This window comes from Equus quagga, chromosome 21 (assembly GCF_021613505.1).
Source record: "Equus quagga isolate Etosha38 chromosome 21, UCLA_HA_Equagga_1.0, whole genome shotgun sequence".
Lineage (NCBI taxonomy): Eukaryota > Metazoa > Chordata > Mammalia > Perissodactyla > Equidae > Equus > Equus quagga.
Window position 1 is genome coordinate 27,726,666 of NC_060287.1, and position 16,877 is coordinate 27,743,542.

Below are 16,877 nucleotides of genomic sequence, written 5' to 3' on the forward strand. Positions count from 1 at the left end.
AAAGCAACTACCTGAGGATTCCAAAGACTAAGCAAAACCGGCAGATTGGGGAAAGGAATAAAAACCTGAAGTGGGGCTGCCCTGGTAACATAGTGGTTAAGTCCTCATGGTCTGCTTCGGCGGCCCAGGGTTCGTGAGTTCAGATCCCAGGCATGGACCTACAAACCACTCATCAAGCCATGCTGTGGCAGTGTCCCACATACAAAATAGAGGAAGACTGGCACAGACGTTAGCTCAGCAACAATCTTCCTCAAGCAAAAAGAGGAAGATTGGCAACAGATGTTAGCTCAGGGCCAATCTTCCTCACGAAAAAAACAAAACAAAACCTGAAGACACCAGTCATACAAGAGCGAATTTCTCATTTTTGTTTTTATCATTCTAATTTCTCTCCCAGACTTGCACGGAGGGCAAGCACCCAGTGCAGCTGCAGCACAGGCAACAAAAGCGCCTGAGACACACTCTGTGGTTCTGGCCAAAGAAATCAAGAAGAGTGGTCTCTGCAAACCAAAGAGTGAGGGGGTATCTCAGAGAAAAAGAGAGCTGGAGAAGCAAATTGTCTAACGTTGCATGTAAGTCCACACAAGTCCCAGGCGCATCCCTCAGATGCACATGCCAGGGACTGACCCAAAGCAAGACACCAAAGGCTTTGAGAACTGAATTATGATAGAAACCACAGCTCACCTCCCAGTCTAACTCCCACATGCCACAGGTGTGGGATAATCCCAAAGCAGCGTAGCAAAGGTTTTGAAACTGAATTGACATTCGAGCCACCACCTTCCAAAGGCAAGACGGATCTTGCAATCTGAACCTAGCCAGGGTGATTGTCTGCTAAAACAACAAAAAAGAAAAACCAACACTCTCCAGATATGTGTGGATTTTTTTTTTTTTTGGAGGAAGATTAGCCCTGAGCTAACTGCTGCCAATCCTCCTCTTTTTGCTGAGGAAGACTGGCCCTGAGCTAACATCCATGCTCATCTTCCTCTACTTTATATGTGGGATGCTTACCACAGCACGGCTTGCCAAGCAGTGCCATGTCCGCACCCGGGATCCGAATTGGCGAACCCCGGGCCACCGAAGCGGAACGTGCGCACTTAACCGTTGTGCCACAGGGCCAGCCCCTCTCCAGATGTTTTTAACAGAACCTACAGTCTCCCAACATAATATTCAAAATGCCCACGATGCAGTCCAAAGAACCAGAAAAATCTAACCAAGGTAAAAGATAATCAACAGGTGCCAACCCCAAGGTGACCCAGATGTTGCAACTATCAAGTAAAAACTTTTAAAGTGATAAATGAAAGACTGAACTGTTGCAATGTCTATGCAAGATCACTGGGAACATCAATCGTTATACATGAGCAGAGAACTAGAACACAAATAAAAAAGGAAGGTAAAACTTAAATGTTTCAAAATATAACATGTAAGTTGCATGTTTTAATCACACTGATGTTATGTTTTTTCAGTACTGCATGAGAAGACATTCCAGTTAACAGAAAGCCACCCCATGGTCAAGGTCTCTGAGCAGAGAACAAAGAAAAATACTCCTGTAACTTCAGGTTGGTCAAAGGGAAAAGAGGAGAGAAAGAAGCAGATACAAAGGGAACTAGAAACAACCTCATCACCTTGAGGACTAAGAAGGTTATAATAATATGGTTTAGGACGTCTAACTCCCTAGATGAGACCAGAAGTTCAAGCAGTTCTCCAATAGACAGCAGAATGCCCCACCCTTTAGCTGAAGAACAGAAAAGCTCCACCTGACCAGAGCCCAGCCTTGTGGGTCAGCCTGCCAGGACTTGCCCTGTTCACAAGTAGATAATCAAAAAGATAATTCCACTATTAGCATCAAACATCTCTGAAGCAAAACTCTTATTCTCAGCAAATAAAAAACCTGCATCTGAGATGCACATCCAGGATACTGGCTTTGAGGAAATTAAAATTTTCTTGAAGAATATTAGTAATATTTCACCTTCACACACAACACACACACATACACACAGATGATAGACTCGTGTAAATATTTTAAAAGTAACTATTCTGGATAGAGCAATTACAGGTGATTTTAATTTTCAAAACTATACTTCTTTTTTTTTTGTATTTTCTCAAGTTTCTACATTAAGCCTGTAATTCATTTTAAGGAAAGAAAATAAATACAACATGTGAACATGTTTTCAGTCCCTGGGTTTTTGGGTAATTGAAGAGAGTGAGGATGTGGGCACTATGCTAACAGCTACAACAGAGCAGCACCAAACCCAAACTTGAAACAGACAGCTTGCGAAAATTACCTAAGATAAAGCAAATACCCTCTGTCTTGGATTTCATCACCCCTTCTCTCCATTCCAACGGCACTTTGCTTGACCTCCTCACACTGTGTCTCTGGCATGGTTATTTGTACATGGACACACTTGTCTTACTTCGTATGTAGCCTCTTCCCATTGTATTATAATCTCCCAATGGCAGGGACCACCCCTTACTCATCATTGTGTTGGTCACCTGAGTATACTAAAGTTTTAGCACAGCTCTTCTCAGTGGGAAAGCTCATCATTCAGATTGCCTTATAACAAGGGTACTTCAAATATAGAAAACATTAGAGCCATTCGTGGGCCCGAGACGACCCAATTCATATTATACTCAAGTCAAAAGTTAACGATTAAAGCAAAGTTTCTCTGCCATTGGTCAGGACATTGTGAAATCCAAGCATAAGGCATTTAATGATGTGTATTAATTATAATTATTAATAATATAATTTTTCACTCCCCTGAGTTATTTAAAAACTTATTAAAATAAACGTAATGATTACCGTGCTATGACTTGAAAACAGACCTCCAAAATTGCAAGAGAGAGGATGAAATGTATTTATTTCAAAGTTAAATTTGAAGCGAAAATCACAAGACAACAGATTGCAAATTTAAAATTAGATTCTAGTGGGAGGTCTTGGTTGCAAGCCTGTTTTTCCCCTCCTGGAGGCTGAGCCTGAAGACGGGCGGGGGAAAGAGCTAAGATTAAACTGAGACAAAGTTTTGAAAGTTTTTTCTAAATCTTTACAAACCCATGAAAAGCCTTTTGCCAAGTCACACACAAATACCCCTAACACAAGAGACTAAACAGGAAAGTTTTGCAACAAATAAAAGATGATCTTCGATTTTGAAAGATTATTATTTTGACTGTATTTATTTTTCTTTTTAAAGATTATCCAAACCAGAAACAAAATATATCATTGTTTTGAAGTAAGATATTGAAGCAAGGTTTGCCTTTTTCAAACATAATCCAATATAAAGATGGTGAAGCTCAGGGATAAATTTAAAAGACCGTGAGGGCAATTCACAGGGGCAGAAAAGATTTCATAGGTACGGTTTTCTCTTTTTCTTAAGTTTTAATGCTAATGCTTTTGAATTGTTATATGGGTGTAACCTTAATCTAAAGAAATGGTTCCAAATTCTTTTTCCCATGAACTACATACAACAGAGCAATTCTAATTATGCTAAAACATATCTATCCCATCGTTAATTCACGAAGACGAATATACACACAGAAACCTACCTTACAAGGCAACAGTGGTTCCCAGCCCAACTTGCCGCAGGAGCACTGTGGCATTTAGATATTGAAACTGGAAATGGTGTCAGGATGAACAGTGACAGGGGCTGGGAAATGGAATCAGCACCTGCCCCTCGGGGTGGCCATCACAGTCTCATCTGAATCTATGATAGTGTGCCAAAAACCTGGAGAGGACAGAAAAAGAGAAAGGAAATGATCAGCCAGAACACAGGAAAGAGGGCTTTTCTATCAAGCTCATTTTCATCAATTCTTCAACATCAACTTTGTGTGAAAAGCCACACCCCAAATCAAACAACCCAACATTTAGCTACAGGTATAAAAGGCCACGCATAATCAGGTAAATAAATAAATACAAGCTCCTTTTACAGTTATGGTCATAAACAGCCCTACAAATTAAGTTATTTTATCATTTTTAACATATTGCAAGAGATGAAGGTATTGGAAAACAGAAACAGGTTACTAGCAAGTGATTTCCATGGTTCCCTCTCAATCTTCAAAAGGTCTCAACAGAGATAAACGAAAGAAAACAAGGGAGTCCCCATTATTGTCACAGTAGATCTATATTTATAGCAAAAGTTGAAGAAATGCTGAAAGACAGTAAAACAAAAGACCAAATTTAAATACATAGATCTTTTCATTGTATACCTATTTTCTTAAGCCGCCAAACATCAAATTCAGAGGAAACTCATGAAGAATGGGCACAGGAAAGAAATTTAGGTAAAATATCCAAACTGTTATTTAATACAGAAAATAAACTGACAAGGAAAGCTCCACAAACAAGCAGTATTAATGGTCCCCCCCCCTCTCTTTTTTTAAAGACTGCTTTCTGAGGTGAGATTGCAAATACTAAAAAGGGAAAAAGACCTGCGGGTTCCTTGGGGTGGCTGCAGCTTATTTCTCTTGTCGTGGATATTCCTCTGTGGGGCTGCCCACAGCTGCCACCATTGCTGGTGGTTTCAACAAGGTGGGAACCTAAGATGACACTTTGAGCTGGAACACGGAGAAAATTGTCTATTTCGTGGAAGGCATTCACACAGAGGCAGTAAATAAATACATACAGACATCCACAGAGAACAGAACGATAAACAAAGTTACGGTTCTTCCTTATCTTGGAAAACGTGGTATTTAACGGAGAAGTTCGTGACTCACGCTTGCGGGGAAAGGAGCATGAGTTTTCAGCAATACCCCATTATTACCCCACAATATGTGCCCTTTCTATAATTCCCCCATTTCCATCCTGTTCGCTCTCCTTTCCTAGGCATCCTCCTTAAGCTGCTCTCTGCGAATTTTCCAATTTTCAAAGCAGTTCCTGAATTGCTTAGGAACTGGCAGAAATTAATAAGCAACAGCCCATTTATATTGAAATGGACTTATTACGGTGCCAGCTGCCAATAATTTGCAAGGCTGGATTCTCGCTGGCAAACCAGGCCTGCAGGCGGCTGTCCTTCCACCTGCACAATGGAGGCTGATAATGCATTTTTTTATACTTTAAAAAAAGGTACATATTCTATTTATCAAACAATTTTTCTCGATCTGTGTTCCTCTAATTCTTGAGCAGAAAAACTCTATGGAGAAGGAGGTGAAAGTTATAGGGCCTTATTTATAAAACATGCAGAAAAACAAAACTGAACCTATTTGGTATAATTCTTTTCTGATTTTGGCAGAAAAAAATTTTTACCTGTGACCCTGGCTGTGGGAACTAGCTCATGAAATGGACTAATGAAGAGCCCCAGATTTGCTCTTTTGCAAGTGGCAGATATGCAAAGGCTGCAATGTGCCAAGTACTCATTTTGCCTGTAGCAGGTTAACTCCACCGCAGTCTTGTGATTGTATGCCACCGAAACTCAAGAACTACCAGTACTCAGGTCTTCTTCAAGAGCTGCCAAGAATCCATTTCAACAGGAGGCAGCTATGTACCAGGGTTGGCAATTCTAGCCCGGAGTCCTACTGCAGCATCAAGTCAAATCTCAGCTTTAACCACTGACTTGCAGAGATCGGAAGCAAGCTCTACTTATCAGTTCACCCCTCTACAAATGGGGATAAGAACACTACCTAAACTACTGGATCACTGAGCAATAAGTGAGATCATCTATGTTACACGATTAGCTTAACGTCTACCCCATGGTCTACTGTGGACCATTACTTCCATTATTATTGAACATGTGGAGACCATAAGTAGTATGCTACCAAAGGGTGACAATTATGGGGATTTCCTCAAAACATGGTATCTAACCCATTGAAAGTAGGTTTTTGTTATAAATCGGATGAAACCAGTCACCTTAACTCTAATGTGGGACAATAAGGGGAATTAATTACCCCAGCTGGAAGACATGATCTACTCAATCTGCCACAGCTCACGCACACACACAAACCACGCTGACGAAATCTGGCAGTACCGGTTGGCCAGGTTACATTACACTGAGATGACCCCCAGTGAAGTAAACGCTGAGTGTATCAAGTTTTTCAACCTCATTCTGATTCATCCTCAACTCATATAGTCAACTTCTGCGTCATGTGTCAAACAACCAGTTTTCACAAGGAAGTGTGTATGCTGGAGGCGGGGTAGGAATTACCAAAACTAATCTCAGGCTTCAAATATCTGCAAAAATAGACAGGGCTGAGAAGTCCCATCGCTCCAATCCTACAGTCAGATGTAAGATGAAAACAGGAAAACTGTCAGAAATATTGTCTCCATGGCAGTTAATCCATGGCTTTTGCTTAAAAAGTCTGCCAGATCACAACTTTCTTTTTCACATTCTAAAAACACTCATAGGGTGCATCCTTCATTTTTAAGTCCTTGCAAGTTCCAGGAATCAATGTACATAGAGAAAGCGTATTGTACTTGCCTTCAAAATATCCAAGTTCCTATACCAGGTTCTATGACTTACTAACTTACATGATCTTGGGCAAGTAAATGGCCTATTCTGAAACTCAACAAGAAAAATAAGAATGTAAAATTATCTACCTTACTTAACACCTATCTGAAAAGGTTGTTAGAAGACAGAAATTAAAGAGACAACATGAAACACTATAAACTATTAAACGCTATGTAAGTATCTTAACTCTTATTCTGTTCATCATGATTTAGTGCACAAAAATATTCCATATTAGCAAACTAAGAAATTAGGAAGTTTTCCCTTACCCCAAACCTTGGAGGGGCTTGGGGGAGGTCTTGGATCAATATCCTGAACAAGTCAGAATCCTAAATAATATATTGTATATTCATACTTAGTCCAAAATCAATATTGGATGGATGGACGGATGGATGGATGATCTGGGGCACTGGAAAATTTTAAATGTTTCAGAAATTAAGATTAAAGAAACCTCATCAGTCATTTTCTTATTTTTTTAACCATCATTTTATTCAACAAAGGACTCGAGAGTGACTTCCAAAGATACATGATCTAAACTAGAATAGAAGAAATTATTAATGGAAAAATAAAAGAGAACCAAAGTTAAGACAAAGTGAAGGGGGGAGAATAAAGGTAACAATGTGTACCCTATCGAGGTACCCAGGGGGTTCAGTTTAACAGTAAGCTTTGTAACAACCAACTCAAATAGGGAAAACACGGCAGTTGTAAAATTCACAACGTCCTCATCAATTGCTCAGAAGGACAAACGTTCTTGGTCCTAAGATTAGACCAGAATTTCCACTGATGGTCCTTTGAGCCCACTGTGATACGATGAACAATGTTTTGGACCACACCCTTCCACATGGGCTCAGTGACAAATTTCATATGGATGTTTCTTCTCTTGATAACTGACATAAAATAAATCACACTTCAGCAACAGGCGTTTTGAGGAAATAGGATATTGCTAAAGAGTAAAGAGGCTGCCTACCTTCCAGGAAATTCTCCTTGAAGACTGTTTGCTCTCCAGTGTTAGATCATGGCCGAGGGGCGGTAAGCTTGAGATGGGGCTCTCTGGCTCATGCCCAAGTGTAGCTGGGTCATGCTACCAGAGGACCACACTCATCGGGCATAAAGGGAGGGTTCCACTACAGGTGAGCTTGTCTGGCTCGTGTGAAAACTGAGACCGTGACAAGGACTCCTACACAAAGAAGAGGAGCAGCACCTTCCTTCTCAAGTGAACCACGTGACCGCTGAGGGGCCAGGACTCTCAGTGAAAACTTGATCCCTCAGCACAGACAAATGAGCTACGCTAGGGGCTCCAGATTCTTATCCATAAAGCGTGGATGACACAGTTTTAGCCCTACCCTGTTTTTAAGGCAGATAAAGAAAGACACCCAAAACAGACAAACAAAATCTCTCAAAATTCCCATATCCAAAGACTGTACTAGTTTTGAGCAATGCTACTTCTTAGCATATCTAAATGTCCCCCAAGGTGACTAAGTGAGGAAACATATTCCTAGAATCAATATTTTTAAGCCAGCTATAAATTGGGAACCTTCTACTAAAATAATAACTTTAATTTTAGAACAGTGAATCTTTGGCAATACTTAACCAACGGGTTCAGCTGGGACAGACATTACCATATTTCTTAGGAGTAAAGTCAGTGCATTTCAAAGCAAAGTAACATATTCTACCCCAGCTCAGGAAGATCTACCATTTATGGAATCTTACTATCTGGCTGGCATTGTGTTAGTGGCTTTAGGCCAAAATACTCCTCTAAATTTCCTTGGGTTCTTGGTGTTTATTGTCTTGCAACTACACTTGGACACTGAGAACTGCCAAGGCATACCACTCCAACATTGCATCACTCACTACGCTCCCTCCCGGCTCCATCGGAGGGAGTTTGGAAATCTCCAGTCCCAAAAGGCTGCATTACACAGCTGGCTGTCAAATCTTCCTACTAGCCCCACAGCTTGGCCCTAACCAGGGCTCAAATGAGGCCCCAGCTTACTGAACTGGATTCAATAGCTTTTTCAGGACAGACGGCGAGAATCACGTATTTTCTCAAAAATGCAAGCCCTAAGAAGACATGAAGCTACTGAACCCTTGACAATTTCCACCCATCACCCCAAGAGGAGTGAACATGTGATGTGAGAGCTCAGCTCCAGGCTCCCTGCTCCCAAATTCTCAATTTCAAGTTTGAGACACATCAAAAAAAGCACACTCATGTCACTGAAAGAGAAAATGGAACATGTGATCCCCAAAGAAAATGGAAATGCAACTGGTTGTGGCCAGCTTCTAACGATGCTGAAATCTATCCTCTGCTATTTCACCACATTGTGGCTTAACTCTCACCAGGTGTTGCTGGTGAGAACTAGGTTATCTAGGCACCCATAAGAGACAGTGGGAGAGAAGGGTACTCTGTTGAAAGTGCCTCCATACCCCCTGTGAAACATAACAGACTATAAAATCATAAAATGCATACCAAAATAATCTTCTCAAAAACATACTAATGCCTTAGTTTAGAAGAGATTTCGAAGTAAAATCCCTTTACCCAACAATGCCTTTTCCAAAATTGAGCCACGCAGGTCCTTCCCTTAGGCAGACCTGCCTCCCATCCCCACGTCAGCTGAGACGCCTCACCAGGCACAGGGAGAAGGCTCATCTCCCAAGACACCAGGGCAGAGTGGCTAGTGCGTTAGGACAGAGCACTGTCAAGGACTGAAGCTCTAGAAACGGGATTTGCTTCAGATTCTCTCTGGCTTTCTAAGCCTGAGGTTTAGCCTTGAGACAGAATGAAGAGCGGGGAGTCTCCATTCTAAAGGACATGGCCTTGTGTGAGCAGTGGAGACGAAGGCCACTCTCAGACTCGGATGAAGGGACTCTCTGACTTGGCAGCTGCTGCCTGCCTCCCCGCAAAGGGACCCTAAAATATCAAAGTGCAATTTGCAATTTCCATGATGGTCTCCAACCCCTCCCACCTGGCCTCTGCCTTCACCTGTTCTCTCACCGTGCAGCCAAGAGGGAAGTCTTTCAGCTCAAAATACAGACAGGATGTCAAGGGGTCCCGTTCCTTCATCAGGAAGCAGAGCGGGACGAGGTCATTTGGCAATTTCATTCTCGGCACCACTGTACAGGGCACGGTTCCCTGGCCCGGAGCTGCCTTTCCCACACAGAGTGGGAGAGCCACTCTCTGAATCAGAGAAGAGCGCCCTGGGGTGAGGCCATGCACCCAAGCAGCTGGTGTGGCAACTATGCCTGGTCAGCAACGAGGACTGGGACTGCCTGCGATGTCAAGGACAGAGAAAAATGTCACAAGCCCCTCTGGAGAGGCTCCTGGGCTGGGGTGCACTTGATCTGCTTTGTCGGCCCTCACGCTCTGAGCCTAAAGGGCCCTTTAGAAAGAACCACTCCCCTCAGGGACTTGCTATTTCCTCCTTGGTTCTGTTCCTGTCACTGTGGTACTTGTGTCAGTGGAAGGCGTGTACAAGATGGCAAAAATTCTCTAAGAGGAAATGGCTAAAGAGAGATGTCAGTAGTCCAAATACTAAAGATGGAGAGGAAGGAAGAGAAGCTAGAAATACTAAGTTTGTACATGTGTGTGAATATTTGATTAGCAACTTAACTTAATGACCGAAAGTCAACGAGCAGGTATGGTAGTTGGAAAACACAGCCGCCCAACACAAAAAGTGAAATGTAATGGGATCCTGTGTAACACCATTTGCTAAGGGGATATTATGAGCCTCAATCTTGACATGTGTTTAGGTGGTGACACAGGATTTTAATCAGACTAAGTAAAACATTTCAGCGCAGCAAAGAATCTTCCACTTTGAAGTCAAATAAAATGATCTTCAAAAAATTTTTAAAGAACTTCCTCCTAAGCATTTTCAAAGTGGGGATGACTCTTTACCTGCAAGTCCTCGTCTTTGGAAAGAGAAGAGATGAAGGCTCGATCATGAAATAGAGTGACAGAACAGTGTCTCCCAGGCCTAGAGTCCCACTAAGTACCCACTCCCTGGGTACTTAGCCCACATTGCTCCTTGACTCTCTCCCCATTTTATTTTACGTATTTATTTATTTTTGCAGGGGTTTTTTTTGGTGAGGAAGATTGGCCCTGAGCTAACATCTGTTGCCAATCTTCCTCTTTTTTTTTTCTCCCCAAAGCCCCAGTACATAGTTGTATATCCTAGTTGTAAGTCCTTCTAGTTCTTCTATGTGGGATGCCGCCACAGCATGGCTTGACGAGTGGTGAATAGGTCCGCACCCAGGATCTGAACGGGCGAACCCCGGGCCACCGAAGTGGAGTGTGCAAACTTAACCACTGTGCCAACGGGCCAGCCCCCTCCTCATCTTAAAATGAAAAATACCTTTAAAAATAACCTGAATTGTTTATTTGCAAATGAATTCTACTTGTTCTGCAGTTATACAATGAAGACCACAAGCTCTAAGAGGTAAGACATAATTCCTTATTCCATTGAGTCTGAGAAACACGTTTTTCACTTTGAACATCTCTGCAGTCAAATATATCTTACAATCACAATGGGGTAGTGTGGATTAATCGGCATCATTTTCTTTCTTTCTCAGTGGTACGTGAAACTGATGCATCTTACAACTGATAGCATCTATCTTATGAAACAGAGTATATAAAAATAGATTTTTAAATAGTTATATTTATGCCTATCCAAAAACTGCTCAGGAATTGTTTAGCTAAAGCAGAGTGTCTATGTAAGAATGTTTCTGATTGTTACCAACTCAGTTCAACTCAACCAACACTTATTGAGCACCTACTGTATGTTTGAGATGAGAAAATAGACCATTTCCTTATGAGGCCCACAATCTAAGAAAACGGTGGACACTTATCCACTCTGAGACGGGGCTGAAAAGGCTAAACTGGCATTATTAATGGTGACTGATGGGAAGAAACAGACGAATTCCGGGGCTGGCCCCGTGGCCAAGTGGTTAAGTTCGCGCGCTCCGCCGCAGGCGGCCCAGTGTTTCATTGGTTCGAATCCTGGGCGCGGACATGGCACTGCTCATTAAACCACGCTGAGGCAGCACCCCACATGCCACAACTAGAAGGACCCACAACGAAGAATATATAACTATGTACCGGGGGGCTTTGGGGAGAAAAAGGAAAAATAAAATCTTTAAAAAAAATTAAAAAAAAAAAAAAAAAGAAACAGACGAATTCCGCCAGGAGAAGCTATCAGTTGAATCTGGTCCTGAAGGGTTCATAGGATTTGGCTTGGCTTATGAGGATGGGAGGAAATGAAGAGAGCTAGGAGGGAATTTGCTAAAAAAGGAGGCAGAAGATTGCAAAAAAAAAAAGAGCAAAGGCTCTGAGGAATGAAAGGAGCATTAGCCTAATGTTACAGAGAGGTAAGTACGTAGAAAAGAACTGGAGCTGATGAGCCTAAAAAAATGGACTGGGGCTATGGATGCTATATAGGGGAACTGGGTATAACTGTGTGTAATGGGATTTTATTAGGGGAGTTACATGACCCAACATGTTCTCCTCCCAACCCCCCAGCTCGCATGGAAGAGAAAGTGGAGTCTTGTTGCAACCAACCAATGAGGCACAGCCTGGAGGAGATAACGTGGCCTCATCCAGGACAATGAGAGCCTTCCAGTAAGAAGAAAGGCAGGTGGAGTCACCAGGACCCAGTGGCCACATACACACCTGTGAGAAACGAGGGAAGGAGAAAAAGAAGGAAGAGATGCCTCTCAAGTTTCTAGTTTGGTAACTGAAAAAAAATGGAAGGTGATGATAACACCTTCCATTGTGAAGTCAAATGGAGCACCCAGTTCAAAAGGTTTATCCTTGAGAGGCCAGAAGTCACTGACAGTGATCCTACTGGAAATCTGGTGTCTATTCCACACAAGGCCTCAGCACAAAGAATGAGGGTTGGAATATACTAACACAGGAATAAAAGAAAGAAAGTTGAAAAAAGAGACCCTCCCAAACAGCTTAGTTCAGGAAGGATACCAAAATGGAGACACAAATAGTGGCTAATTCCATTGCATAATCAAAGACCTTAAAAAAAAACAACAAAAAAACACATCTCTAATAACCTGTGAGAGGCCAGAAGTTTAAAACATTCTATCAACTACGCCTTCTGTTGACTAAGCCAATACCTGTAATAATAACTGGATTAAAGTGCATCGATAATTTAGCACAAAAATAAAAGTACATGCCTCAGGTTTGGTGCCATGAAGTTAAAATGTAAGTCAGATTGGAGTTCTGGCTCCAAAACTCTCTAGGTCCACAGGACACCCGCTACGCTCCTTACACACATGTTGGGACTGGGTTTATAGTTTAAATAAGATATCGACTGCAAGGCTGAGGTTCAAAGCTGTACAAATCATAGTGAAACGCATCTGGAATGCGTAAGTGAGTGCGCCTGAGCACCACTTCCAACAAACGCAGCCTTTCAGGACAATCACTTTACCTTTCTACAAGCGACTGGAATGAGAAGTTGAAAGCTGTGCAACACCACGCAGATCTCAGGTGATGTTCTGGTTATGTCCCTGACTGTGACAGTGAAGGCTGGGGCCACATGGCAATGGGGAGAGAGAGATGGCAGGAAAGACGTGGACTAACCATGGAGCCACGAGTAACTCAATCCAACCTGCTTGACCATCCATTCTCTTTAAAATTAAGAGAATGGTCTGGAAGTTTCTATGCTCCCTCTACTGGAAAAGAAGTCCATGTTTCTTTAACTTGCTTAAGTCAAACCCATGAGTACATTAATGGGAGCCGCCATGAGATTCTCTCTGCCGGGCATCCTTTTTCCAGTAAATACATGATTCAACGAAGGCAAAAAGTACCACTGAGCGGGGGCCCCAGAAATGCAAGATGGAACAACCAATTCTTACTTTAAACACTGCTGCAAGATCTTTTTGGCTACATAACGACCAACATTCATCCTAGCTGAATTACAAATTGGGAGGAAAATAAAAAGCACATGAATCAGTTGCACACTGGATTTTTGAAAGTAGAAGAAAAAAAAACAAACAAAGCACATACGCCCTTCCCTGAAGACATAAGAGGATAATCAGCCCCTTTTCAACATAAAGACAGTTTCCTGGGAACGTTTCTGAAACAACGATACATCAAAGTCCCCAGCAGAAAAACCGATACATAAAATCACAAAGCAAATCTGTTTCTTGTATGACAGCAACTAGCTTAAAAAAGCTTGACATTCACTGCCAAGTAATATCTATGAGACCACACACAAAGCAAGTGAATAAGACACCGGGCTTGCCTTCTAGGAATTAATGAGTACACTCCTGTCCAAGGCACTCGTGTGCAAAACATTTTATGGGCATCCCTATTCAATAAAATAGTTCTGAGCATGCCCACCCAAAACAGTATGAGGGTGTGTCATCACTTATTTAATTAATGTATAAATTACATACATGAGGTATTGTTCAAATAAATTATGCACATTTTCAATTTCTGGTATGTTTGAACTAAATAGAAATACACAGAAATTTACATGCACAAGAGAGAAAGAAATAGAAATTCTGAAACTTCCTTCCCACACCCTAATGAAATCATCTTGCACATCCATCTGACATTGAAGAGCACTCCTCTGGGATGTAGAAAGCCAATCTGCAACTAAGAAAGAATAAGGAAAGACCGTCTGTGGCAAACTCATAGGAATGCCTCCTTCTCCAGCCACATGGCCCCTGCATGAACCAAACCACTGATGGTATATATTCCTTCTTCCTCCATCTGCTATCTGCATTCCACCTTGTCCTACCGAAGTCAGGCTCACTGTGTTTTCCAGGGACATGGTTGACAGGTGGGATCTGCAAGTTACAAGAGAACCAGCAGCCGAAAAAAGGTCACCAATGGTAAGAAAAAAAAAAATTAAATTAAATTAAAAAAAGTACCCCAATATGTGTTGCTAATGTTTGTTTTTTGAGCCTCAGTTTCCCCATCGGTAGAGTCTAAATTTTACCTGCATCTTGGCCTTATTATGAAGCAACATCACAGCAGTGTCAAAACCTCCCAGAATCTTCAGGAAGGTAACATAGCACCATTCAGGAGCCCAGGTCTGCAGACATGTGCTAAAACTTTAGGCGGCTCTGAAATTACCTCCTGATAGCACTAGCTCAGGAGGGGCCATTAAATTGTGTTTTTGCAATCAAGATAGTGACCAACATCCTTTCATCAGTAGTTAATAAAACAACGCCATATGTAGACAAAGAAAATGATACAAGAAGCAAGGACTCACTTTTTTGCAACCTCCTCATCTCCACCCACCACAAGGCAGTACAATGACTGGCCAAGATGCAATAAGCAAAAACAAGTTTCCAACCATAGCTGCAGTTTTCAGTGTGCGTAATCTCAGACACGGCCAGGATGAGCAGCCAAGAAATCTCAGTTATATAGTCTGGAAGAACCAAAGCTAACAACAGCATGCAAAGAAAAATTATTTAAAAATAATTTTGAACAACACTTTGGTCCTCATAGGCGGGAAGGAAGGGTTTCATGTTCTGGAAGAAATTCTCTCTCTCTCTGGCCAGCTTCCAATGCAGAAAGCCACTGGTGACAAAAGGAGCTCTCACTTCGGAGTTCGTAAGGCCATGGGCTCCCACCAGCCTCTGACTCTGCCGATCTGCCTCCCTCCAAAAAACGATTCCTTCCCTTGGATTCCATGCCCTTGTACTTTTCAGATATGCCTCGCACCCCACTGCAGGTTCTGCCCACAGCCTTCTACCTAACTCTCCCTGTGGAGTACTCTTCTCTTCAGCAAACGTATTTACTTCCTTCCACTCTCTCATCTGCCTAAATTTAAGTCTTCAGCACAAATCCCTCTTTCTAACCTTCTTTTGGACACCTCCATGGGGCTAGCTCATTGATAGTTCAAACTTGACATACCATGTAGGGTCAAAATCTTCCACACTCATGATTCCTCCCAAAAGGTGGCATGATTGGTAAATGCAACATACATTTTGGACTCAGAAAGATCTAGCCTTCACCTGCCATTTAATGTCCCTGTAACCTTGAGCCAGTCACCTAATATCCCTATGGACCACCTTCTCCACCTGCAAAATAGGAAATCTGCTTTGCAGGTCTGTGCTGGAGATTAAGGGAGGCAATGCATGTGAAAACACGCTTCCTAGGTATTTAGTTGGGGTTTCATGAATGTTAACTTCTTTCTTTCCATCTTCGCCTTTTCTCCCTCCAATGTCTTCTATATCTATCCTGTCCCGTCTACTCCTATCCTTCTAATCCAGGTCTCTTTGCCTTTAATCTTCATCACTAATATCGCTCTCTTCTGCCCAAACCGCTCAATACATACATCACCACAAAACCAAACTAATGCACATTCAAGATGCACGAATTTTCCTTTGAGAATGCCACCACCTCAATCCCTGCTCTGCTAACTGACATACAAACAACCCCGGCATACCCAGTAGAGAGAAGAGCCATAAGAATAAAGGAGCATCTTTCTGAAAAGTCAGTTTTACTCAAATATTTACTCAGGAGGTTAGGGAGAGGGGTGGGGCAGGGGGAGCATAGATTGATAATAGAATAAAATTTTAAGTGTGCATGATTTTCTAAGACGAAATACCCATCTCGCCCCCCCCCCAAATAAAATGGCACATGGAATGGTTAGAAGTTACCTCTCTTTTATGTTGGAATGTCTTATTGGAAAACTTTGCAAAGCTCTGGTCTTCCAAGATTTTCTTTACCACTTTTCTCCTCTGAATCCCCAGAGTTATCAGTTATTTGAATACTTGTCTTAATCCATCTCCTCTGGTAGGATCACAAGTTCCATGAGGGAAGAGATCATAACTTATGACTTTTTGACATGGTGTCCGATGGCACGTGCCCCCTGTATTAGTCAGGTTTATCCAGAGAAATAGAACCAATAGGATGTGAATGGATGGATGGATGGATGGATGGACAGATGGATGAATGAATGGATGGATGGATGGAGGGATGGATGGATGGGTATATATTTTAAGGAATTCGCTCATGCAATGTAGGGGCTGACAAGTCCACAATGTGCAGGGGGCAGACCAACAGGCTGGAGACCCAAGGAAAAGATCACGCTGCTGTCTTGAGTCCAAAGGCATCTGAAGGCAGGATTCTCTCCTTCTAGAGGACCTCAGTCTAAGGTCTTCAAGGATTAGATGAGGCCCATCCACATTATGGAGATAATCTGCTTTACCCAATGTCATTGAGTTAAACGCTAATCGCATCTAAAAAAATATCCCACAACAACATCTAGACTGGTGTTTGATCAAACAACTGAGCACCATAGCCTAGCCAAGTTAACACACACAATTAACCTTCAAATGCCCCAACAGACTTTTTCTCCAGTACCCACTAATGGCATCAATATCAGCCAAAGGAGCAAAAAGAATAAAACTTATTCCTCCAAACAATGTTTACAACAGACTATCCAACAGGTGCTTTTGACTGACGACCAGCCCACAAGGCCGCCTGATCTGAGC

The 16,877-nt window shown here is 42.2% G+C and overlaps 1 protein-coding gene across 5 annotated transcripts in view; it reads right to left on the bottom strand.

The window, feature by feature from the left end:
- LOC124231562 (rho guanine nucleotide exchange factor TIAM1) overlaps positions 1-16,877 on the bottom strand; it is a 352,980-nt gene that overhangs the window by 134,513 nt on the left and 201,590 nt on the right. For 4 of the 5 annotated variants that reach the window (XM_046648352.1, XM_046648354.1, XM_046648350.1 and 1 more), the window contains one exon: positions 3,535-3,713. The gene's annotated coding sequence lies outside the window, so the exon portion shown is untranslated. Of the gene's footprint in view, positions 1-3,534; positions 3,714-7,389; positions 7,539-16,877 lie in introns of those variants that run through there. The other variant, XM_046648353.1, reaches the window with a different exon arrangement.